We start from the raw sequence: 26,664 nt of genomic DNA, 5'->3' as shown, positions 1-26,664 counted from the left end.
CTTGGGGCACACTACCGGGGGCAGGTCCTCCCACTCTCCCTGCCTAGGGGCACACTACCCGGGGCAGGTCCCCCTCTCCCCTCTCTTCCTGCCCTCCCCCTAGGGGCACACTACCCGGGGCAGGTCCCCTCCCCTCTCTTCCTGCCCTCCCCCTAGGGGCACACTACCCGGGGCAGGTCCCCTCCCCTCTCTTCCTGCCCTCCCCCTAGGGGCACACTACCCGGGGCAGGTCCCCCTCTCCCCTCTCTTCCTGCCCTCCCCCTAGGGGCACACTACCCGGGGCAGGTCCCCTCCCCTCTCTTCCTGCCCTCCCCCTAGGGGCACACTACCCGGGGCAGGTCCCCCGCCCTCCTCTAGGGGCACACTACCCGGGGCAAGTCCCCCTCTCCCCGTTCGTGGACGCGCTCGGCAGGAGTTAGGCAGGCTGCTCCTCCAGCGCCCACGTAGAGTCTCCCCCCAGAGAACTACATTTCCCAGCATGCTCCTCCTCGCCTGTCGTTGGCCGCGGGCGGGCGGGCGGACGCAGCGGGGGGAGGGGAAGCTGCGGCGGTGACGACGTGGAAAGATGGAGGCGGCCTGATCCCGGCAGAGCCAAGGGGTGTGTGGGGTGTCCGGAGCCAGCCAGCCCGTCAGCCGCTGCCCCTCACCCTCTCTCACGGGAGCAGGAGCCAGGTGAGTCTCCGCCCCCTTTCCCCCCTCCCAGGGTGCTGGGCTGAGCATCTCTGGGGAGAGGGGGCTGGTGCCTGCAGGGGAGGCTGAGGGTTGGCTGGGGCTCGAGACGTGGGGCTGGCGGTTGGTTGTGTCTGGGTGGGGGTCGCTGCTGCCCGGGAGATGGCGGGTGGGGGTGGGGCGGTGTCAGGGGCGATGATGGGGGTAAGGGGGGAGTAGGACTGGGTGTTGCGATGGGGGGAGGGGTTGGGGCGGGCGATGGGGGTGGCAGGTGGAGGAAGAAGTGGTGTAATGTAAGAAACTGCTCCATGTAGGCACGTGCTACGCCTGATGCAGCTAATTCCTACGGCGAGCAGCTTCTCACGCTGTAGGATTTTGCTACCCGTAGCAGGGAGAGGTAGTGAATTGCTACCATTAGCAGTTACTGGTACGCAGGGTTGTTCTTATGTGCAGACGTGTCCTAATTTGCTAAAACTTGATAGTACTGTGGGGTGAAAGCACAAAGCGTTCAGCTTCCGGATGGCCCTGCCTGGATTCACTGTAGTGGGATGTGGGACATAATTCAAACTCTGAATATATTTCTTCAATATACTTCTGTGCTGGTGCGATCTCTGACCATTATAGTTCATCAGCTCAGCAGGCAGGCACAGGCAGCAATGCACTTGTCCTGTTGCCTCGACTGAGAAAGGTTTCTGATCAGAGGGAGTGTAGATTGCAGCGAGCTCCTGTGGTAATATCTCATTGGAGATGAAAGGGCTTGTTCAGAAAGACATTTTGAAGTCTGTATGGTAAAGATGAGCCAAATGGGTTTGTCTCCATGCAGCTATATTTTATTCTCAGGGGGCTGGGTAGAAAGAAGAGAGAGAAGTATTTTGGATTTCCTCTTTCCCTTACCGAGGGCCATCTGTGCTCACCTGAAATTTTTCCTGGCAGAAGTAGTTCCTGTCTATTTATTACAGGTCAAAATATGGCTGCCATCACACAGAGACCGTGGTGGTGGTGGAGGTCAGGAGAGGGCAAAAAGTCCTTTCCCTCCCCCAAACACTCCCATGCATGTGGAAGCCATAATGTTGCTGCTGCCTGATGGCAGATGGGTAGGGGCAGAAGGCACTACCAGCTATACCAGAGGTGGGCAAACTATGGCCTGCGGGCCACATCCGGCCTGCAGCGCTGTCCTGTCTGGCCCCGGAGCTCCGGCCGGGGAGGCTTGCACCCGGCCCTTCCCCTGCTGTCCCCCTTCTCCTGCAGGCAAGGCGGCAGCATGGCTTGTGCCCGCCCACCTTCCAGGCTTTCCAATAAGCCTGTCTTGCTGCTCTGAGCGGCATGGTAAGGGAGAGGTGGGGGTTGGATAAGGGACAGGAGGTCCCAGGGGGCAGTTGGATGGGGCAGAGGTTTTGGTGGGGGGTAGGGACAGTCAGGACAAAGGGAGCGGGGTCATTGGATGGGAGTGGGATCCCGGGGGGGGATCAGTTAGGGTTGGGGGTCCAGGGACAAGGAGCAGGGGGGGTTGGATGGGTTGGGGGGCCTGTCAGGGGGCAGCGGTGTGGATAGGGGAGGGGCAGTCAGGGGACAGGGAGCAGGGGGGGTTGGATAGGGGGTGGGATCCTGGGGGGGACGGTTAGGGGTGGTTGGTCCTGGGAGGGGGTGGTCCAGGGTCAAGGAGCAGGGGGGGTTGGGTGGCTCAGGGGTTCTGAGGGGTGCAGTCAGGGGGCGGGAAGTGGGAGGGGGAAGATGGGAGTGGGGGCCAGGCTGTTGGCGGCGGCACAGCCTTCCCTACCCGGCCCTCCATACTGTTTTGCAACCCTGATGTGGCCCTAGGGCCAAAAAGTTTGCCCACCCTTGAGCTATACTGAGCACCCCAGAGAAGCCATGCACTGTGTGGCGTGTATACTGCTACATCTACTTTATACTGGTGAGGGCAACCCTCACTCCACAGCGCTCCTAGTGGCCCCGAGGCTTCCCCTCGCTTCCACCAGCACAAACACCCCTCCTACCACCACTGCTTGAAGATGTACCACCTTCTCCTCCTCCATTCCATTGTTCAAGCTTTAGAGCTATGACTGAGCCTGCAGTTGGTAAAGTGCTCATGATCTCTATAAAACTTGACGTAGGATGATTATAACTGTTACTACTGAGGATCTCAAACTCAGACAGACCTAGTGGGGAGGCAAAGTGTTCTATTGAAAAAATGATGTGGTGGTTTCGGTGAGGTGAATAGCTTTTTAGAGGTTCAGGCTTCTCCCATGAACAAACAAATGAGCCAGTGAAGCAGCCTAGCAAAATAAACAAATCTATCGTGCTATTTACATTAGGAGCATAATTGATGCTGGATACGGCAGCTGACAGAATGTGATATAATCAAGTATCACGCAGATCTCTCTATCGTTCCCAGAGCTTTCGGCTCAGCTCTGCGCATGCCCAGCCCAGTCACACTCCCTATTTTCATCTGGCTTCTCTCACTCAACACAAAATGAAATACACACAAGGTGACATTTGAAAAGATGAGAGTTTCAGTTGATGAACCTGCCAGGTAAGAGCTGCTGCTGGAAATACAGCAGGAGAGTATACCAGAGAGGCCTTTGAAGAATTTACAAGGGGAATCCAGAAAGTTTATAACTTGGGAAAGTACAGGGAACTGAGCCAGGATTTCCACTGACTTGCTGTGTAACCTTGGGCAAGTCACATCACCTTGTGTGCCTCCAATTTCTCCTCTCAACTTTCCCCTCCCCTGGTCCAGGGGTAGCAAAGTGTGACCGAGGAGGGTACCTCTGGCCCAGTTTGCTATGAATGTGATGGGACACCAACCTGAGAGCACAGCATGAGAAAGATCAAAGGTAGCAAACCTTTATGGATGATTGATGCCCTGTCACAAGTTGTTACCATTGTGAAATCCCCATTGTAAATGTGGACACAACTATAGAGAGGTATTTTTCAAAATATAAAACCTTTACTATTGTAACAAGATAAATAAACAAGAACATTTTAGTTTTCATTCGAACAGTTTTTTTTAAAAAAACAAGCATCTGGACATATTTATAGATACAGTTATTAACACTTTTTTCTTTACTGAAATGTACAGTACTGTTACACTTCTCTACTTCTCATTTATATTTCAGCAGTGTTATTTGAAGAAAACCAAAATACTCCTCTTAACAAAATCATGTACATTTTAGTTAAATAGCTGAATTATGAACACTTGTTGCATCTGTACTCTTTCTTCTTATCAGTCAGGTTTTCTTCATTGATTCCCTCTGGAAGGAGTGTACATGTGCCCACCTTTTACAAGAGTCGCACTACACCTTTGATAAGCAATAGATGAGAAAATTAAATCACAAAACTAGCAATTGTATAGATCGTTTCAACTAACTGGTAAAAATTACAAAATAATATTGTTTCAACATATAATCACTCAAGATACAACTATCAGCAGTGGAAATACTTGCTACTGTGGAATTATTACAAAAATTGTGATCCTTAGGCAGGTTATTATGTTGGGACAATATGCAACTGGCTACATCTTTGGCCATGAGCTTTGTTCTTGTACTGCACATAAAAATGTTCTCCTTACTTTTCTGCTGCAATATATGGTGTATGTTTCTCATACCATTTTGTGTTTCCTACCATCATGCCATCTTTATTTTTTTTTTTTTGCAAGTCACATAATTGCAGTATAAGCAGCAGTCCTCCATACTCTCTGAAAAAAATCAATAAAATGTTGTCAAATTATGATTATATTGTGACCAAAAGTGTAAATAGAAATCTTGATTTATTCATTAGTGTCAATTACGCCAAAAAAATTACTGGTTTGCAAATACTTTTCCTTTTTGGGGGTGGGGTATGGGGCTCATAGTTGAAATTTTATTTGGAGTCTCAGTCTATGATTTTCCAAATTTTGGTTTACTGCTGGTGGTCTATAAAGATATCGACATAGATTTCACTGCTTTGTCAATAGCAACCATTCACTCCCACCACATATTTAACAGTACTCACAGACATTATTCATGCAGATTCACCATTAGAGAACCAAATATGTGACGTATCCCACTGTAGGTGTATTAAGATAACTCTTTGTGATATGACTTTATTCCATTCTTTCAGTTATCTTCCCATATGCTATGGGCCCATTAAGTATATGTAACAAAGTTATTACCTGACCCTTTCATTAAAAGAATTGCTATTTTTCTTCTAAATGTAGTTAGAGCTGCTTGTGTGGTTTCTATAGTACTGATGTCTTTATAATGTAAATATGTTTCTGCAAACTAATAACACTTCTAATTGGAAAACACATCATAATCATGTATCATTAACAATCAATATTGAACAGTTGGTGTTGAACACCTTTAGGATTAGTGGTCCACAGTTGTGCCCATCACTGTGTCTCTTGTGTTCCACTGTTTTGGTTTTCCAATTTCCTGACAGTTTTGCTGTTCGTTGGTAGAGGAAAGACCTGAAATTTGAAGGAAGTACTGTAGCTGACTGTATAAGAGGGTTTTGCTTTTTCTTGCAGTTTCTGTACATGTTTTGTAACCCTTTCTTTCTCTGCTTGCAACATCTGAATGATCACATGTATGCACTTGGTTTCATATAATTATATCTGAGTCTTATGTTACATATATCACTTGCTTTGCTGTGGCCAGTGTTGCTACTAACACCGCATGACTCATGCTAAATGCTAGTGTTTTGTGACCAATTTGTTAGTCTCCAAGGTGCCACAAGTATGCCTGTTCTTTTTTCAATGAAGTAGTTAGCTGTGCTCAAATCTCACAAGTTCACTCAATGTCCATTATTAAGCACAAGTGCATGGTATTTCCATTTCTCTTTGTCGCTATCTGGAAGATATTATCCTCGTAACAGTTTATAAAAACAACTTTCACAATAACAATACATGTGAACTGTGAAAGTGTCTAAAAAATCACCTCCAATCCCTCAGGAATTCTCTTTCATATGTCATTTCATTACCCAACGGGTCAATTATTACCAACTCTTTGGTTTCCATTAATGTTATCTGTAAGTGAACATGCATCAACATATGTTGTTGGAAATATAATTGCAACAATTTTCTAATGATTTTTCTAAACATTGCATGCAGATCTTATCATTTGTAGTGTGTCACTAACACACAAGAGAAAATCATATTGTCAGTTGCTTGAATACAACAGTGCAGACTATATATGCCTTATATTTACATTGCAAACAGAATAACACAATCTCTGCACTAATGTTTTGTTTTTCTAAACTGCAGTCCTCAGAATTTCAAGATTTACATTACAGTTCCATTTTCATTTTCCATATATTGAAGTTATTAAAAGCCCAGTATAACAGGAAATTATGTCACTGATACACAGCTCTATTTGAATCCTATGTAATAATATATTAAGTGCAGACAATCCCAAAGTAGAACAATGGAAAGCATCTTACCACAATAACCCAGTGATTTGAAGTGTTGAAAGGAAGCACTACTATATCACTTTGCAGAATTCCACTCTGTGATCATTGAAAGAAGAATTAAAAAATGCACTTATATTTGCCTGTGAAGGACAGCGGTCAGTGTGGATTACATTGTATTTCCCAATTTCAGGATATGCTTACTATTACTCATTCCCCAACATAGCATAGTATGATGGGGTCAGGCCTGATGGCTATAGGAGAATGGTGCAAGGCAGGTATATTAACCCCAGGATAAACAGGCCCCTTTTCCCTTGGTAACCGAGCAGGGGTTACTCCACGTTAATTGGGACACCTGGGGTAAATCAAGGGGCTTGCCAGAATCTGTTAAGAGCCTTCCCTCCAGCCAGCTAGAGGTGCGTGATAGGAGCTGTGGGAGAAAGGCGTGCCACTGGAAAGCTGGGCGTGCAGATGCTGACAAGCACCAGGAGGGAAACCCCACAGGTACAGAGGCGAAGGGCAGGGGAAACACTGCCCAACAGGGCGAGGTCCACACCCCGGAGGTCTGAGGGGAGAGACCCCACCAGAGGGGAGAGACTGAACTGGGTGTCTGGTCTGTTGCCACCATGTCTGGAGGGGCTACCACAGACTAAGAGCCTTCCCTCCCTCTCCCCCCTGTCAAGGGGGCTGGGAGGAACCCTGCTCAGGCCAGGTGTGCACAGGAAGCCCAGGGGCAAGGAGAAATTCTGAGGGAGAGAGGAATACTCCAGCCTGCCGCTAAGCGGAAGCGGGAAACCCACCGAGGAGCAGAATGAACTCTGCCATAATAGTTTTTACTGTTTCTTAAGACTGTGCTTTACTGCCTTTCTGAAAATGGGAATTGCCCATGTTGGGCACGAAAGCTTGTTAACATTTACCTTGTCCATTTTCATTTGGCTTGCTCTGCCTGACAGAATGCTAGGAGTAACTACTGAGGAGATGGCTTGCACCTGTTAACACTCCAGGAGATTGTTAATGTGGCGCACACAAAAAACAATGGAATTCATTTAAAAAAAAAAAGGGCACGGAAAAGATCCTTAGTGTTACAAAAAACATGTGTAAGATAGTTGACAAATCTTACGTTTTTAAGACAGCATGTGCTCTGTTGTACTTTAAGAACTGACTAAGCCGTGCATATACTTGTGTTGATATCATGGCCTCACTGAGCTGTACATCAAAACTAATGTGGCTCTGTACATGTCATGGATTGTATCTCAGGTGTATACCTCAAATTACTTCTGAGTGCATGTTTGGCAGCAGTAAATACAGTGAGATGCAGCAATTAGAGGTTTGTATTCACAATTCCAGGCTATGTGCAGTTAAACATGTCTTAGCACATATTCATCTGATAGTTTGATTATTGATATAATTGCTATTTCCATGTAGCATCACAATAAGTGGCTTATCTTTCCACTTACTTTCTCGACCACACAATGCAGATACGCATCAATAACCTACAACAGATGTTGAAAGAATAGTTAACATTTGAAAAACAACTGAGCAATCAATCCAGTCACCTTCCATGTTTATAGCTATTTCAATGTATGTCATTGGTCAGCCATCTTTCTAGCATCAGGTCACAAAATGCAGTGTCATACAAACTGATTTTTCTTACTTTGGACTCCAGTCTGTCTGTAATCTTGTGGGTCATTACAAATTTTACTAGAAAAAAACAAAACCAAATGCATATTACATGCATGGTAATACAATTACTTTGACCATCATGAAACCGTTCTTACATGGAAACTATTGACATGCTTCATAAATGGAAGTGTTAACAAATTCTTTAAAAACAAATGTGTGGTAAGCAATACCTTTGAGAAACCATTCTTTGTCTTTGTCATTCTCCATAGGCATGTCATCAACATCACTTGGATGACTGCTTGCAACTTCTGCCACTACACACTCCTCTTCTTCCATGTCTGTGACCTCTTCCTTTGTCACGTGGCTGTCGTGAGGCTTGTGAGATACTTGGCTTGCTTCCCATTTCTCCTGCCTCTTCTGAGGCGACTGTTTTTACAGTGTCATCCACTGCAGTTTCCATTTCCATGTTTTCCTGTGATCTGTTTTCAACAGCTAATGTTGGAGGCTCTTTAAATAGTTGTAAATGGGAAATACTGTACATAGATCCTAAAAGTTTCCCTGAGATGTTTTCTAATTTAACTTTTTTGCCCTCTACAGTGGTAACTTTGTATGGTCCACGGTAGGTAGGTTGCAGCAGCCCTCCCTTTCTTGTTTTCCTTCTCTCATTCAGTAACATGACACTGTCTCCAACCTCAAATGTTGTTTTCCCATGTTTACAAGTCTTAGTTTTGGCGTACTGTATTTGTTGCTTTTCTTGTGCTTTGAACTGGCTATTAGTAATATTTCTAATGTCAGCATCACAGCTAGATTTCATATTTATGCTGTACTCTTTGTAGTATTCCTTACTGAGTTTCTCAAAATCTATTGGCTTTGTGAACAAATAGAGAAGGAGTTGTGTTTGTAAAATGAACAATCACAGAATAACACATGCACCTGAAAGCTGATGGTTCTTAAAGACACTTAATGTGTAATTGTCTGAGACTTGGTCTGGCAATGTTGCTTCAAAGCCATACAGTAGTCGAAAGGGTGACATTTTGGTTGTTAAGTTTGGTTTTGATTCCAAAGAAAATAAAATGTCACCAAGAAATTCGTCCCAATGACTCCCAGTGTCATCAACAAACTTCTGCAATGCTCTGTAACAAATGGTGATGGATTATTTGTGGGGAGAGGGGAAAGGACTGTCTTACTGAGAGAAATTATATGTAATCCAAAGGGCGAAAAGAGGCCATCCTAGTGCATTGGTATGATTATTTTTTCTTGAAGTGCAAGACAATGGATTTGCAACGTACTAAAATTTTGAAGCAACTTGTAGCTTCTGTCATAGTGCATTGTCCTTGCTATTAATACTGTAATTTTCCCAGCCCTAAAATTACCTTTTGATGGATTTGTTTGTTTGTGTTTTCAGCCAGTCCAGTGGTATGTGGGTGCTATGAGTTGATGAAGCTACGTTGCATTCCCAATTTTTTGCAAATGTCTAGGTTATACTGAGAGAAAAAAAGTTATGCCATAAACTTTCCTTTGGACAGGTTTGGTGGCTAAAGAGAGACCAAAGAATAAAACGTTATAGCAACTCTGATGGGGTGACCAGCAGTAATCCTTGCCAAAGTTGAGTGGGAGCTCATAGAAACTTGTCAGCAAAAATGCCCGTAAAGAAAAACTCACAAGGGCAATGAAGCCCATGTTCACTGTCAACTATCTGTGATCTGAACGTGTGGTTTAAGACATATTTCTGAGGTTGTTTTTGACTAAGTATTTACTTCATTAATCAATTCTGACCCATGATCTATCAGTATACGCTGTGGACATCCAAATCGCTGTATAATTTTGTACATTTTCTTTGACACCTCAGATGCTGACTTATTTCGAAGGGGAAATGCTTCAACCCATCTTGTAAGATAGTCTGTGGCTGTCAGTATATACTGGTATCCCTTCTTTGTTGCCGGTAATGGTCCTATTAAATCCATTCCCACCAATTCAAAGGGCCAGATGACCTGTATGTAAGGGAACCGGTTGGAGTCATATTTTGGATTTCTCTTATTTCATATTCTCAATAAGCCCATAAGTAGTAAGCATACTGAACATTGTGATGTGGGTTACACAACCACGCTATCAGAATCTAATTTCCATTTGTAAAAACAGAATAAAAAGAAATAAACAAAAAAGTCAACAAAAAAGTAATATAGGAATACTTATAAGAAAAATTATACAATAATAAACCTGCAGAAATATGGAAGTGCAAGGAGCAATAAAGCTCATTGTTGCACTCTGTTGTGCCACTCGCATGCATTGCATTCACTGGGAATTAAAGGCCTCATTGTGTAGCAATAGTAAAAATGGATAATAAGCAATTACCTTTGACTCTCTATAAGATTTCTTAACGGTTTTTAAGGGAAGAGAATGAGACTTGATGTCATGTATATGCAGTTCACACTAAGAACATTCCTAATGCTTTGACACTGGAAGGAAAGTAAAAAGAAATTCTGAAGCAATTTAGTAGATGTCTCAGAGTTGAAAACTCACCTTTATGCTTTTCAGGGTGGTATCCAACTTTAATTCCTTTCTCACTTTCTGGCAATGCAGACGTCACAAAACTTAGTTTAGATGGAATAATAGGATGACATTAAAATTCTTGTATGAAAATATTATTGCAAGGGAAGGGATTGTACTTTTACAGCAAAAGTATAATTACTGTTCTTTGCAATGTAAATGTAAAATTTGTCTTTAAAATATAAAGTAAATATTTCCAGGATTTAGTTTTATTCCGGTACAGACCCAATTGGCAATATCTTTTGTCATCCCAGGCCAATAGTAATTTGTGCTCATGGCGATTGTCGTTTTGACTATTCCTTAATGTCTACCCCATGGGCTGTCATGATACTGTTCAAAGAGTTGTAGGGTTTGTTTCCTGGTGTGCACAACGACAACCTTGCTTCCTTTGGCGGAATGGAAAAGTGTCCCCTCTGATAATCAGAGAAGATGGAGATGTGATGACATCACTTGCTGTGCTTAAGCAATTATCAGATATTTTCAAAGTAATAGATTCATTATAAGGCGGATGCATATACAAGATAGCTGAATACAGAATGAGTCATTCTGCCTTTGGTAAGGGGTGGGTGAGTGACATTTCAATATATGAGTATGAGTAGATGTTAAATAAAAATTTATGGACTGTTGTTTGTAGGATACACTGGATAACATACTTGAGAAATAAAGATACAATTTAGGCTTTTTTGGTAATATTTAAATTTCATACTCTTTTGTCATATAACTGAGAAGTACATTGTTACAGTGCCTACATATGTAGGTGTGACAGAGTGCTAGGTAAGAAACCCTGAGTCAGCACTCTGTTCATAGCACCTCCAATCAGGCATAGCATGTGCCTAATTTGTGATTGGGGCAGCAGAAAGGCTAATTAAGCCATTAGCCAGGCACAGGAAGGAAGTGGAAAGGGGGGAAAGAAGGCAATGAGAAGGAGAGTGCAATTGCTTTCCCCTTGCTTGTGAAGGCGCTAGGTATGCTGTGAAGGTGGTAGGACTAGGGTTACCAACTTTCTACTTACACAAAATCAAACACCCTTGCCCTGCCCCTCCTCTGAGGCCCCCCCCTGCTGGGCCCCTTCTCCAAGGCCCGCCCCCTGCTCACTACATCACGCTCTCTCTGTCGCTCGCTCTCCCCCACCCTCACTCACTTGCTCATTGTCATTGGGCTGGCTCAAGGGGTTGGGGTGTGGGAGGCGGTACAGGCTCTGGGCTAAGGGTGAGTTCCGGGGTGAGGCCAGAAATGAGGGATTTAGCGTGAGGGAGGGGGCTCTGGGCTGGGGCAGGGGGTGGGTTGTGTGTGGGAGTGCAGGCTCTGAGGCGGCGCTGGAGATGAGGGGTTTGGGGTGCAGGAGGGTACTCTGGGCTGGGGCTGAGGGGTTCGGCTGGCGGGAGGAGGATCAGGGCTGGGGCAAGGGGTTGGGGCACAGGAGGGGGTGAGGGGTGCAGTCTCGGTGTGGCGCATACCTCAAGTGGCTTCCAGAAGTAGCAGCATGTCCCTTCTCCGGCTCCTATGTGGAGGTGCGGCTAGATGTCTCTGCGAGCTGTCCCATCCACAGGCACCTCCCCCACAGCTCCCATTGGCCACGGTTCTGGGCCAATGGGAGTTTCAGAGCAGTGACTGCAGAAGGGGCAGAGCAGTGCACAGAGCTGCCTGGCTACCTAGGAGCTGGAGGTGGGAGACATGACACTGCTTCCGGGAGGCATGTGGAGCCACAGAAGGCAGGGAGCCTGCCTTAGCCATGCTGTGCTGTCGACTGGACTTTTACCGGCCCGGTCAGCGTTGCTGACCAGAGCTGCCAGGGTCCGTTTGCGACCAGGTGTTCCGGTAGAAAACTGGACAGCTGGCAGCTGTAGGTGGGACTCAATTATAAATAAACTGCACAGGGTCTTGAACCAGAACACGGATCAATGCATGGTTTGTATACTGAGACAGAAGTGGGATCGAGGAGGCCCAGTTGTAGTAGGCAAAGGAGATTTTCTTGGAAATGTGAAGAAAACTAATCCTAGCTCCAGTGAAGGTAAATTTAACACTTCAAGTAATCCCAGTGTTGGGAGATCAGGACTATCATGTATATGCTGAAGATTCCATTGTGTTCTGTGTATTTATTACATGAGGAAAAGAATTGCTTACCTTCCAAAGAAAAGTTGGCAGCAAACCGACGCAGGTTAAGTCTTCTTGCTTTATTCATTCCTTCAGAATATGTGTCACTCCTTTTATATGCCAATACCTGTGCAATTTTTTCCTCAAAAGATTTCACTGAGTATTGATCACAGAAGAGAACATTACACACTGTTTCATAGCTATTGTATGAAAAACCCTTAATGAAAGTCTGAGCATTTAAAAGGAAATCTTTTATTAGTCCCTTTTCCCTGCATAGTAGGTTATACAGTCTATTAGTAAAGAAACACTGAATCCACACACAATATTGAGAGTAGTGAAAAGCATTATAAATGTTATGTGAAATACATATTAATTCCTTTTGAAAGCAAGCTCATAGGCAGAAAATCTGCCATTGTGCTTTATACAGACTTCCACTTTTGTCACTGTTACCTTTTTGCTCCATTTTTGTGCGTGTGTATCACCACAAAAATTACACTCAGAGCCGTGGCGCTCACGTGTCATCTCATTGCTCTCTTATTTAATTTTTGAGACATTTTCTTGAGCCTTTTTCCTCACTGTTAAAACTTAACTTGTCTTGTGGTTTTTTCATTAATTTTTTAGCAGTGAGGAAAAGGCCTATGTCTGCTTGTATAGACACAAGATATATTATACACACCTGAATTATTCTTCAGTGGTTGATAATGTCAGATCCTTCTTGTTCTCAGTATGCTGAAGTGCCTGTCTTCCCAGAGCGAGGGAGAGTGAGGCCCCCTCATATTGTCATTGTCCCCCTTTTTATATCTTCTCCCCCACTTGCTGGAAGGTTCTTTTGCTATGACCTGAGTCAAACAGTTCCCATTGTGTAGAGCTATCTCTGAGAGGTTTCTGTTGCACACAGTTCCTGGGGTAAGCCTTATGCTTGTGTGCATTTCTTCAATGAGCCACTCACATTGTCTGGCCTCATCCAACATAGCACATTTGAAATATAGAGATGTGGTCAATATTCCCATCTTCAGATACAAAAATGATACATGCATATAAATTGGATAAACACATTCAGTAGGTCATAACTTTATCAATGATCTTGCATAAAGTATATCTTAGCTATGTCATATCCATATCATAAACATATTTTCATAAAGAATATGGAGTATAATGTCACATCCCACATCTATGCTTGTTGCACTGCAAATACTAAAGGATCATGCACCTTGGGCTTGCAACGCTCATGATAATAGTGGAGAATCATGCAGGCTCCATGCTTCTGTGTGAGATGGCAGGCAGTGAGGAGGGCCAGGCAGGTTTGTGGGTTTAGAAAAAAAAAAAAAAAGGTGCAAACATTATATACAAGTTTACTTATGGGATACATATAAAATTAGGGGATGGTTAACAATGCATTACGGGAAGTTGATCCCATGAGTACAGTCACCCCGTGTGACCTGTTTGGGCCCCAGCATACAATGCCAAACCAAAGCTTCCCAAAATACAGTATAGTGGACAGTGATGAGTTGCACAGTGGGATATCTATTCATGGTTCACCTCACTCTGACTCTATGCAAGTGCTTCTGGTGAGTTCTCTCACACTGAGACAAGGAGTTCAGTAGGCATGCACACAAGTGACATAGTAACCGTAGTGAGCCTATGCTGACATAACTTGAGTTTTAACATATGCTTGTAGTGTAGATATGACCGTAGGTATATGAAATGTTTGGGAGAGGTAATAGGAAAAGTATGAGGGTAGACTAAGATTCATTCATGTGTTTGGGCTCCAGCTTTTGTGGAACTGGCCTTACTGTACCCTAAAGGCTCAGGACCAAAGAGGTGCATAAGAACAAAATATCATGTATTTATTAAAATGTCTTGACTTCAGGGTGTATAACTTCATGTCTTCAGAATTCTTGTGGTTGTCAAAGTATCTTGGGGTTGTAGATGTGTATTCATTATATTTTGAAGGCCAAAACTATAAATGGGTTCAACAAAGAATTAGATCAGTCCCTCAGGATAGGTGCATCAGCTATTAGTCAAGATAATCAGGGATGCAGCTACAAGGTTTGTGGTTCCTAAATGGTCCTCCGACTGCCAGATGCTGGGAGTGGACAGTGGGATTGTTCACTCAGTGGTTGCCTGTTCTGTTCATTCCCTTAGAAGCATCTGGCACTGGCTGCTGTCAGAAGACAGGATACTGGATTAGTCGGACTATTCGTCTGACCCATTATGGCAGTTCTAATATTCAGCAAAAATTACAATAGATTTTTTCCTTTGAGAAAGCTGTTACAGGAGATAGTATACTGCCTTTATTGAATATTTGAGAATCCAGTTGTGCATACAAGCAATGGTATGTGGAAAAACACTAAGAGCTGGATTGAGAGGCAAAATAACAGTTGCAAAATGCAATCACCATTGGTGGATTGAATGAAAACAAAGTTTTTGAGACCAGTCCATAAATTCAGTCAGATGAGAACTCAGATGACCCAACAGAATAAACTTCTGCTCTAAAAATAAGAAGAAAAAATTAGAATTAAAAATTCCAAATTAGAAATCACAGTAAAAAATAGCAAGTGCAATACTAGAAACACAGATGTCATTGCTAAAACTACTAGCATAAACTTACTTATACATATTTGCAATGAGTATTTGCTGTTAAAATATAAATTAAATAGCAAAATGACATGCATCTGCACAGTGACAAAGCTAAATGATGAAGTCCCGAGAGTAATTCAGGGAATCCCAGCAGCAGCAAAGACAAATGGGTGAATTGCTATGAGACTCTGTGCAGTCAGGTACATGTATTAGGGATTCTTTGTTTCTGAGGGGGGTATATGTAAAATATTTCACTGAATTAAGCCTCCCGCAGCACCTCAGTAGGTTACATCAGACAAAGAGGAGCTGCAGTGAATAGGCATTGGGATGCCTGTGCCTTTAAGAGCCTAGCCCTGGAAAGCCCATGCTGACAGGTACTGTCCTGTGGGAGGATAAATAAAAAAACCCCTCTGCCCCCTTTCTCCCCCATTTTTGCAAACACTGTTGTCTCAGTTCACTGGGGTAACTGTTACCCCCCCCCCATACCCTGCCTGTGCTGGGGTTTTGCTCTCTGGCACCCTCTGGCAGTGCCTCACCCCTGGGCTTAACCTGGGTCCGTCTCCCCACAATTTTGCACTTCAGACCCTACCGTAACCCTGCCTCCAGCTGCTGAACCTCCCCCCCCCCCGCTGACGAGTCAGTTTTCGCCGCCTGCTCAGACCCTGGCCACCTTCCTCCCATTTGCCTCCTTTGCCTCTTTTTAACCCATTTAGAAAGCGGTCAGCAGAATCTTACGTCTAGAAAGGGCAGGGTGAAAGGCAGTGGCTTCAGCAGATGTTACTGAGCATGCTCAGTACACCATAAGTAGCACAGAGAGTAGTTTTCTACACTACACCTGCCCTCTCTGCAGAGCCTCCCCAGCTCATACGGAGGTACATTGGAAGTGGCCTCCCTTCAGCAGGCATGTCCCCACTGGGAAAGGGGCCGGGCAGGTATTTTAGGGGTAGTGACCTTTTTGGGAGGGGATGAATTGTGACTTGGTAGAGTTTGGAGTTGGTGGGTGTGAGAGATTTGGAGGGATGTTGGGGGTGTGTGTGTGTGTGTGTGTGTGTGTGTGTGAGAGAGAGAGAGAGAGAGAGAGAGAGAGAGAGAGAGAGAGAGAGAGAGGGAGAGGAGAGGAGAGGAGAGGAGAGATTTGGAGGGATGTTCTATTTGGCAGGGTCCTAACTTGATAGGCCCAGAGCCCATTTAAACCAGGGGAATTCCAAAAAACATGCATAAGATTTAAAAATGTTTTTGAAATGCAGAAAAATCCTTCATCATGAGCTGGTGATACAGTACTCTTAAAAGGTGTATAAAAGACTAATCTATAGTGAAGGAATCTTCTTTTCCTCCTAGCAGATCTGCAAGAATAAATGGGGATGATAAGGGAGGACTAACTAAATATTGTTGGATTTCAGTATAGTTCAGTAACAAGTGTGTTTGCTATGCCTTGGTTGGTGCTGCCATCTGTACTTTGTTCCATTTACAATATTTCTGTTCATTATTTTAGATAAACATACTAGTGAAAAGAGCAAGATGAGATTCAAAACAATTTATCATCGTAGTATCTGAGTGCCTTGCAGTCTTTAATTTTTCCTTGCAGGTAATAATGGTAGGCATCCTTCAGTCTCGAGAGACCATGGGTATGCGTCCCTGAGAAGTAAAGAATTTACTCAGTTGGTTTTATGGCAGCCGCGAATGTGGCAGAAGAGACCTACTTGAGAGAGACAATCTCTGTGGCATCTGTTACATTTAAAGGTGATGTTTCGAGTCTTTGGGCTCTACCTTCTGTGAGCTCTTTTCTCCTCTGCTAAGCTGGACGGCTTCCTCTCATAATTCCGGAGACCTCTGTTAAGCTCTTGTTTCCAAAGGCTGCGGTCTTGAGTCTGATCTTCCCATTTGTCCACATCCATGTCCATTTCTTTGAGGTCTCACTTGCACGCATCCTTGAAATGCAATTTTGGGTGTCCTTTGGGTCTTTTTCCAGATGCCAATTTGCCGTAGAGGATGTCCTTTGGAATGCAACCATCATTCATTTGGCACACATGCCCAAGCCAGTGAAGGCATCTCTGTTTGTTTGAGGAGTGTTTGCATGGTGGGTATTGCTGGCCCGTTTGATCACCTCAGTGTTGGTGACTCTGTCCTTCCAGGAGATTCCAAAGATTAAACAAAAGCTATGCATATGAAAGCTGTTGAGCCTCTTTTCCTGAGGAGAGTATAAGGTCCATGTCTTGTTCCCATACAAAAACGTGCTGACAACACATGCACGATAAACACAGATCTGTGTGCTTTCTGTCAGTTTGTTGTTTTGCCATATCCTCTTGCTCAGTCTAGACATTATTGTGGCAGCTTTTCCAATGCGGATGTTGAGTTCTGTTTCAAGTGAAAGGTTGACTGCGATAGTGTACCCCACGTATGTGAACTCACAGGTAGAGAAGTGGTATTATTCCTATTTTATAGATGGGGAATTGAGTGACAGAGAGGTCCAGGGGCAGACGGGAAGTCTGTAGTAGAGCAGGGAAATGAACTCTGGGTTCCTCGTTCCCAGATGAGCTCTGTAACCACTTGAAAAAGTGGTTCTCCTTTCTTCCTTTTTCTCTTTGCTTTTTCAAAGTGTCATAGAAGAGAATGCAGGAAATTTTGCCCGGGTTTAGTGTGGTGCACATAGGTATTTGATACACACACTGTAGTGTTCTGATTTAATGAAACCATCAGTAACATATATTTTCACGGTACCCGCTATTCTCATACTGTTGCACATGTCCATTGGCTTGCTTTGATGTTTTGGAGTGCAAGTACAGGGTGTACTGCAGTAACTCCCAGCACTATTTCTGTGGAGAGTTCCCAGTACAATGATAAAATGCTCAGACTTATCCTTGCTGTTCACTGAGTCTTCCTCCTTCTTTAAAAGGATTGGGCTTGCTATCCCCATATGTGTGGAAGATATGTGTTGTAGCAGCTAAAGCTGCGAAGACAGTGACTTTCAGTGCATGGTTAAATAGTCATGCTGTGGTCATCTCTGTCTAGGGCACTTTTTGTCTGTATGTTTGTGAAGCCTGGGCCCTGTGCTGTTAGTATCTGTTGTTTGTAGCGGTTTACCATGAGAATAGTCACTAAGAAATTTCCCCAGTGTCATCTTGTTGGAATCATAAGGGATTCGCCTCAGTGCTCCAGGTTGCATCTATGATCTTTTTATATGCAGAGTATAGAATGAGATCTTTGAGAGTTGTCCGTGTGTATATATTTTGTGTTCCTTATCAATGCCCTTACTAATTATGCCTGAGTTGAAATGGAGTGGTTTACAATTCTTGCTGTTTTTCTTTTTGCATTGAATAGAGCAGAGGACACTTATGGTGCTCAGGAAATAAATAAAATACTCAGCCTCTACAGTGAAACAAAACTGGTAATTGTCATTGACGTTTCCTAGTCACTTTCACTCTCTAGTTTCCTTATTCTAGGACAGGGGTCAGCAACCTATAGCAAGTGTGCCAGACACGGCATGCGAGCTGATTTTTAATGGCACGCTGCTGCCTGCTGGGTCCCAGGTGCCAGCCCCGCTCAGCCCGCTGCTGAACTCAGGCTGGGACCCCCACAGGCAGCAATATGCCATTAAAAATCCTGCCCGCTCTTCTCCGCCCCCCCCCCTCACGGGGGCAGGGTGAAGAAGCTTGGTCCTGCCGGTTGCTACTGCAGGGCAGGCAAGCTCCCTCCTCCCCAGTCTCTTCTGCCAGCATGCGAGGTTAGATTCTGCAATCTAAATTTTGTGCCTACAACTAGTTTCTTTCACTCCATAAATATTGGGTAACATGCTAGTTCTAGGCAGTGGCAGTAATCGCTTTTGGTGTTTGTAGGAATAGATAGATTGCCCCGGTCTAGGCAATATTTAATACATGTTAAAACCCTCACTGTGTGATTTTAGGCCCTGAGGAACTCTTTTTAGAACCCTTCATCCCAACCTTTTAGTTGTTTGTGGAGAGCACAGGCCTAACCTTGTGTATGTTTAAACCTTTCCCATGATCACATGAGAGCTCAGTCTACTTGTCTCTCCCCCTGTTCCCTCTGCAGTTCTGCTACTGGACATTTCTTGGTACTGGAGAAACTTACTGTCTGATCTCAATTTTTTCTTCTATCCATGGGGAGAAAAATGAGGAACAAACCTCCTTGGAAACTTTAGATTTAGTGCTGAGAAGCTTGACCCTGGATGTCTAAAATGTTTTACTACTTACTGTATTTGGTGCTCAGTGTATTGTGAGTTTCAGTGCAGCAGAAGTTTTCTTTAGCAAATATCAGTTTATATTAACTTAGAATTTTTTGACAGCTGTGCTCAAGCTCAATGTGTTTTTAATACTCTTAATACTTTAATACTCTTATGACTAAGAGTTGGGCTTGCAAATTCAACTTTAGGCATCATAAAAACAAAATGGCAAGGCTTTTTATATAAAGCAGATACAATGACATATTTAAAATCTGAGAAATCCTATCTGGTGTCTGATGGTCTGTTATCCAAGAGGGTGAATAAAGCAGATCATCCTCATTTTTCAGAGCCTGAAAATGCTGTTCAAAATAGGAAACCTATTGTACCTTGCGGTAATTAAACTGATTGGCAAAGTTATTTTCATTTAGAGCAAGTGGTGGGAGCAGCTGACTCTGGTGGTATAGGTTGGGGGTAAAATACAGACATAAATCATAATTGGAGTACAAGGTAACGTATATGAATGTAAAAAAAGCTAAACAAAGTTGGACTACTTTTGTTCTGTGCAGTATCCAGTTTTACACAGTGTATAGATTTCTAGCTATGTTTAAACTAGTGACACTTAGCTCTATTTTAGAGTTTGTATAACACTCACATGTGGCCAGATTACAGCAGCCAAAATAATTGCCTCTCTAACACTTGATCTATGCAAAAAGGTTATATCTGTATCAGACTTAATGGACATCTAAATATCCTTCCCATACCTACAAGGCACTGCAGATGCCACAATTGAGATTTCCTTTGTGGAAATGTATTGTGGCCAGTAGGCAAGTTCTTTTGGGAGAGGAAAGTGGGCCATAAGGTTGAAATGAGTATACTTACAGCTTTTGTATCAAGGGGAGTCTCTTCTGGAAAGCGCCAGCTCTAACCTGGGTAAATCTGCCTGGATTGCAAAATAGTGCTTGGTTTGACATGATTTACATCATAGGCAGCTGCCAATTTTAACCATAATTTGAATTGCTAAAGTTTTGAAATTAAATTTATTTCTAGATACATGTGTGTAGTAGGTAAAGAAAGAGATGGACAAAGTTGTCCTGGAATTTTCATACAGTAGTAAGCAAACATTTTGATGTTAAGGAATGCTTCCAACAATAATAATTTTAATAGATTTTTTTTGGTTAGGTAATCACTAGAAAAGAGAAAATTTGTCAAATTCATGCATTTAAAATGTCATCCCTATTATTGTGATAGCCCTCAAATTTGTATTTTCCTGTTACTGAACAAAAATAAACAATGAGGAGACATAGTACTGTTATATGGTGGGTACCATATTCCTAAACTGTAAAGTCAGTCCTCAGTTCAGGGGATGTAACACATAGATTTAAATTAGGCTTGTCAATTAATTGCAGTTAACTCACGTGATTAACTTAAAAAATTAAGTGCGATTAAAAATCCTAATCGTACTGTTAAACAATAGAATACCAATTGTAATTTATTAAATATTTGTGGATGTTTTTCTACATTGTAAAATATATTGATTTCAGTTACAACACAGAATACAAAGTGTACAGTGCTCACTTTATATTTTTGATTACAAATATTTGCACTGTAAAAATGATAAACAAAAGAAATAGTATTTTTCAATCCATCTCATATAAGTACTGTAGTGCAATCTCTTTGTCGTGAAAGTGCAACTTACAAATGTAGATTTTTTTGTTACATAACTGCACTCAAAAACAAAACAATGTAAAACTTCAGATTCTAGAAGTCCACTCAGTCCTACTTCTTGTTCAGCCAATCGCTCAGAAAAAACAAGTTTGTTTACATTTACGGGAGGTAATGCTTCCTGCTTATTATTTAAAATGTCACCTGAAAGTGAGAACAGGTGTTCGCATGACATTTTTTGCAGCTGGCATTGCAAGGTATTTATGTGCCAGGTATGCTAAACATTTGTATGCCCCTTCATGATTTGGCCACCATTCCAGAGGACCTGCTTACATGCTGTTGATGCTCGTTACAAAGAAAAGCGTTAATTAAATTTGTGACTGAACTCCTTGGTGGAGAATTGCGTGTCTCCTGCTGTTTTACCCGCATTCTGCCATATATTTCATGTTATAGCAGTCTCAGATGATCACTCAGCACATCTTAATATTAAGAACACTTTCTCTGCAGATTTGAGAAAACGCAAAGAAAGTACCAATGTGAGATTTTTAAGAATAGCTGCAGCACTTGACCCAAGGTTTAAGAATCTGAAGTGCCTTCCAAAATCTGAGAGGGAGGAGGTGTAGAACATTCTTTCAGAGGAGTTAAAAGAACAACACTCCAATGCAGAAACTTCAGAACCCAAACCACCAAAAAAGAAAATCAGCTTTCTGCTAGTGGCATCTGACTTAGATAATGAAAATGAACGTGCATCGGTTCGCACTGCTTTGGATCATTATTGAGCAGACCCACTGCCCCCTCCCCTCCAGGGGCCACAGAGATGGTTCCCAGCCAAGGGGAGCTGCGGGGGATGGTGCTGGGAGCTGCTGCCTCACCTCCTCCCCAGGGCTGCAGAGACGTGCCAACAGTCAGCCACTTCCGGGAGCGTTGTGGGACCACAGCCGGCAGGCAGGCAGCCTTCCTGTGCCCCACTGCGCTGCTGGCGACGGAGATCGCAGTTGACTGGCAGAGGCTCCAGGATCGACCAGTTGATTGTGATCGACGGGTTGGTGACCACTGGTTAGAGCAAGGAAGTTTTCAGCTCACCAAGGTATTGTGGTGAAAGGGGCTGCTTGTTCAAAGGACTAATGGACCATGGGAATGTTCTGTGCTGCCAAAGCATTAGTTGAACTGTTGCACAGGTAAAATGGGAAAAGGCCTTGGAGGCCTATTGAATTAATAGGAACAGAAACTGAACTGTGGAAAAGATAATCATGACCGTTGCCAGAGTGGAAAAAAATAAAAAAAACTGTTTTTTGTTTTTTTTTTTGATAGAAGGCTTTTTCCTAGCCTATCTAAAGATACATTATACAGATGCTCCCCGACTTATGCAATCATTCCGTTCTGGAATGCCTTACATAACCTGAGTTTTGTGTAAGTTGGAAACATATACCCAACCATTATGCCAAACCCCCCTCCCCCAAAAAACTTCTATTTCTACCTTACGGAGCTTTTTCCGTAAGTGCAGATTTGCATAAATTGGGTCTTGCGTAACCCGGGGAGCATCTGTAGCTCAAAGATATCTCATCATGGAATAGGGATTATAAATTCTAATTCTATAGTATGAGACAATATATTCATGTAATGTTAAAGAAAAGTTTTGTAAATGAATTCTAATAGTTCATGGATTAAGGACCTAATGTTATGGGGTTCCAGGGGCTTCTGTATAGATTATTTAGCTTACTCTTTCTATCTACCCAATGGGACTAAGTGCTCAGTCTAAAAGATACCATCAGAGATGCTTAGTTTTGCAGTTCTCAGACTGTGGATTTGTGTCTCCAGAGATAACATGCTTGTTAACAGCAAAAAAAGTTTTTAAATAAGTAATATACAGAGGTGAGAAATAACAGACCTCAGCCCTATTGTCCCTCTGCAAATTTGTGTACAGAGTCAATCCCTTACCTCTCTCTAAAAGTGCAAAGTTTAAAAAAGTTCAATGAATAGATTGTTGGGGACAGAATAGATCTGGACAAGGAGAAGTCTGGAGATAGAAACGAGAAGGGAGGGACAGGAAGTAGAAACAAAAGTGAAACTGTTTGAGCAAAATATTCCAAAAGTCTTGAGGTCTTTCTGAGAGTAGCCATCATTGATTTGAGATCTACTATAGCATTCTCTCACTGGAAGGGAAAACCTGTAATGGCAGCAGGCCGTAAAAGAGACCCAGTTTGGGTCTCATCTATCTCTGAGTTGTGAAGAATATGTATTAAGGTTATAACAACCAACAAGAATGCACTTTTATGTAGAAATCCATGATTAAATTGAGTCTTCCTGACTAGTGTTTTAAATCAAATCCACCCTGACAGTTGTTCAGAAGGCAATCCCTAACTACACTGCTTGAAGCATTTCACCACCTCTCCTGCTACTGCTAGATAAGTGCATGAAGTTGGTTTGTAATGATTGTCTAGCACAAGTTAGCAGCATCTACTAAGGGAAGAGAGTTGTCATTGAGATTCCTGCATCCTTCTTCCTTGCTAATGGTGCCAAAAAGCCCCCCGCCCTCTGTCAAAAAAACCAAAACCAAACTAAGCCTACATGCCAGAGTGGAGAACTGCACAAGTTCAGTGTGTCAGACAAGTCCACAGACAACACTGATCAGGGGAACCATGATATTCACAGCTTCATTGGAAGAGCAGTGGTACCAAGGACACTTGGCAGGGAAGGGGGGGGGGGAGAGGAGGTGTCCTTTAGCTCTGATGAGCTGCCATAGACCTTGGGTTGTGATTTCTAGTTATTTTTGTGGCAAATTCTTTTCCCTGTTGGCTGCACGTGGGAGTGAGCAGAAAGCAAATAGTGTGGCTTACATAGTTTGAGATAAGCTGAAGCTCTGAATTATACAGCTTTACAGTGGAAAGTAGTGTTCTTGTTAAAGCTTTACAAGGCCATTGCAAACTTCTCCCTACTTTATTTGTCTTTAATGCCTATGGAGCTCAGAGAACTGTTAGGTTGTGTAGTGCACAGGTCACTTGACAGTTTACTTCACTCTTAAAGGAGCCAGGATGTAAAATTGTTCAGCATAAATGATACTGGTATTCCTTGCATAGAAGTGAGTTTAAAAATTAGAGTAAGCCATTGCAGAGACTTCACTTCCAGATTTTGGAAGTGTTAGAACTGGAAGAAAAACAGCAATTAAAACGTGTGGATAATGAAAAAGTCACACCATGCCCAAAAGTGGGTTGGATGTTTTACCGATCACACAAAGCAATGTGATCCCTGCTTATGAAGAATTTACAGTCTAACTTTAAAATATGGTGAGATGGGGTGTGTAGAAAGGGGCTGGGTTAAGGAAGGACAAAGGTTACAGCGATACGGTCATACAGTCAGTCAGTTAAGGCATTCATCAGTCTTGGTTCATTTAGACTTTTTTGTTAATAATTGTCATCTTGTGAGAATAGTAGGAATAGTGAATCTTGAGAGTTTTTACTTGATGGATCACAATGAGGGGCATTCCACATTTGGGAGTTGTGTAAATAAAGCATTGTTATGGTGAGAAGCAGACAAATGGAGCGTAGAAGCTGGCCTCGTTGGTGGAGTATAAGATTCAAGGATGCGTAAGATGTGATGAGACTCAGCTGGATATCTAGGCAGGGACAGTTATACAGAAGCTTGAAGGCAAAGGCAAGAAGTTAAAACTTTATGCAATAGACTGGGGAGAGCCAGTGAACTATAAACTTAGGCCCTGATTCTGCAAGCACTTACACATGTAACTGTGCACCTGAGTAGTTAAATGAAGACGGTCAACTGGACTATTCTGTGAGCCTACTCTTGTCAGGTGTTTGGGATATGGGCCATATTTGTGTAGTACCTAACACAATGGATCTTGATCAAGGCATCTGGGTGCTATTGCAATACGAATAATCACAAGGAATTCAGAGTGAGATGATATGGTCATACTGGATGAGTATGATAATGTGAAAGAAAATATGAATGTCTGAACAGAGACTTTTAAATGCTCTTCTGGGCCTTCAGCTGCCTGGGGAATTCTTTGTATTGCAGCCTGCCACTAACTTGATGGCAAGGTTTGCATTACGATTATATGATCAAATAGAATGCACTAGTGAATATAGAATGGTTATTCATTAACTGCATAATGTTTCCAGATGAAATGTGCTCTATAAAGTATAATTCTCAGAGTACCAATATGCTCACTTAGTGAATCAATACTTTGATGTCTTAGATTAATGCTGAATACACAGTATTATATAGATATCTTTTATTTTCTCATTTTTTGTAGTGCTCTAATCTACCTTGTTTAAAGGAAAAGAGCATCCGTTTGGCTCATTCTGGCAATCTTCGAGTTCCAAAGGTAAGAAACTCTTCTTATTACGTAGAAACAGAAGTAAATCAACATTTCAGCATTTTAACTAAAGCTAGCACTTATTAATTTACTATGTTTGGCAGCCACTTCAAATGTGAAAAGTTAGTCTCTGATTAATAACAGTATTGCCCAGAGGCTCCAATCAGGAATGTGGAACTGTTGTTCTAGGTGATGTACAAACATGGAATACTTTCTCTGCCCTTACCCTTCTTCCACCACTTCAGTTGTAAGAGATATAGTCAAAAATATACAATTTACATGCAATCTTTACATACATACCTGAACTTTTCCACCTAATGTATAATAATCAGCTGTTCCTCAGTCTTGCCATCATTAGTCGACTGAATTCTTGTAGGTCTCTGAGTAGAAGTGCAAGCCTAGTGTGAGAGTGCTGATTCAGTATTGCATTAGATTGAATGTTAGTTTATAATCAGTATATGTTAAATATGCTAATACAATTGTGTCAAAACACATGGCTCAGAGGCTAGATACAGCCTTCATGTTGGAATTATACAGCCTACATTTGAGCCTAGACTCAAATTCAGATTGGTATTGGTGTGGCCGCGACGGTGTCCAGATCTGGTGTCCACAGTTCAAGAAGGATCTGAGTAGACTGGAGAGGGTTAACAGAAGGGCCACAAGAATGACTGAAGGATTGGAAAACATGCCTTCTAGTGATGGACCCAAGGATAGCAATCTGTTTAGCTTAACAAAGAGAAGATTAAGAGGTGACTCAGTCATTTAAGTACCTACACGGGGAACAGAAATTTGATAATTGGCTGGCTCTTCAATGTATCAGCCAAAAGTATAACAAGATACAATAGCTAGAAGCTGAAGCTAGACAAATTCAAGATGGAAATAAGGTGAAAATGGTGTGTGTGTGTGTGTGTGTGTGTGTGTGTGTGTGTGTGTGTGTGTGTGTGTGTGTGTATGTATGTGTATATCTATAGAGGGGTGGGGCATTTTGTTAAGTGCTGCAGCTTGGATGGTCTGGAGTTCTGACTGATTAGTGAGGTTAGTTTTATTAGGTCTCCTTTTTAATCCAAATATCTTCTTCTAAGGTTCAAAAAAAGAAAAGCAGTACTTGTGGCACCTTAGAGACTAACAAATTTATTAGAGCATAAGCTTTTGTGAGCTACAGCTCACTTCATCGGATGCATTTGGTGGAAAAAACAGAGGAGAGATTTATATACACACACAGAGAACATGAAACAATGGGTTTTATCATACACACTGTAAGGAGAGTGATCACTTAAGATAAGCCATCACCAGCGGGGGGGGGGGGGGGGAGGAGGAGGAGGAGAAAAACCTTTCATGGTGACAAGCAAGGTAGGCTAATTCCAGCAGTTAACAAGAATATCAGAGGAACAGTGGGGGGTGGGGTGGGGGGGAGAAATAACATGGGGAAATAGTTTTACTTTGTGTAATGACTCATCCATTCCCAGTCTCTATTCAAGCCTAAGTTAATTGTATCCAGTTTGCAAATTAATTCCAATTCAGCAGTCTCTCGTTGGAGTCTGTTTTTGAAGCTTTTTTGTTGAAGGATAGCCACTCTTAGGTCTGTAATCGAGTGACC

The 26,664-nt window shown here is 42.8% G+C and overlaps 1 protein-coding gene across 3 annotated transcripts in view; it reads left to right on the top strand.

The window, feature by feature from the left end:
• The first annotated feature begins 506 nt into the window (after positions 1-506).
• Positions 507-26,664, top strand: part of DYM (dymeclin) — a 389,914-nt gene continuing 363,756 nt past the window's right edge. For 2 of the 3 annotated variants that reach the window (XR_006281709.1, XM_038401598.2), the window contains exons 1-2: positions 518-672; positions 25,005-25,076. The gene's annotated coding sequence lies outside the window, so the exon portion shown is untranslated. Of the gene's footprint in view, positions 673-25,004; positions 25,077-26,664 lie in introns of all 3 variants that reach the window. The other variant, XM_043515244.1, reaches the window with a different exon arrangement.

The sequence above is a fragment of the Dermochelys coriacea genome, chromosome 5, assembly GCF_009764565.3.
Source record: "Dermochelys coriacea isolate rDerCor1 chromosome 5, rDerCor1.pri.v4, whole genome shotgun sequence".
NCBI lineage: Eukaryota > Metazoa > Chordata > Testudines > Dermochelyidae > Dermochelys > Dermochelys coriacea.
This window is presented reverse-complemented; position numbering and strand designations above follow the sequence as displayed.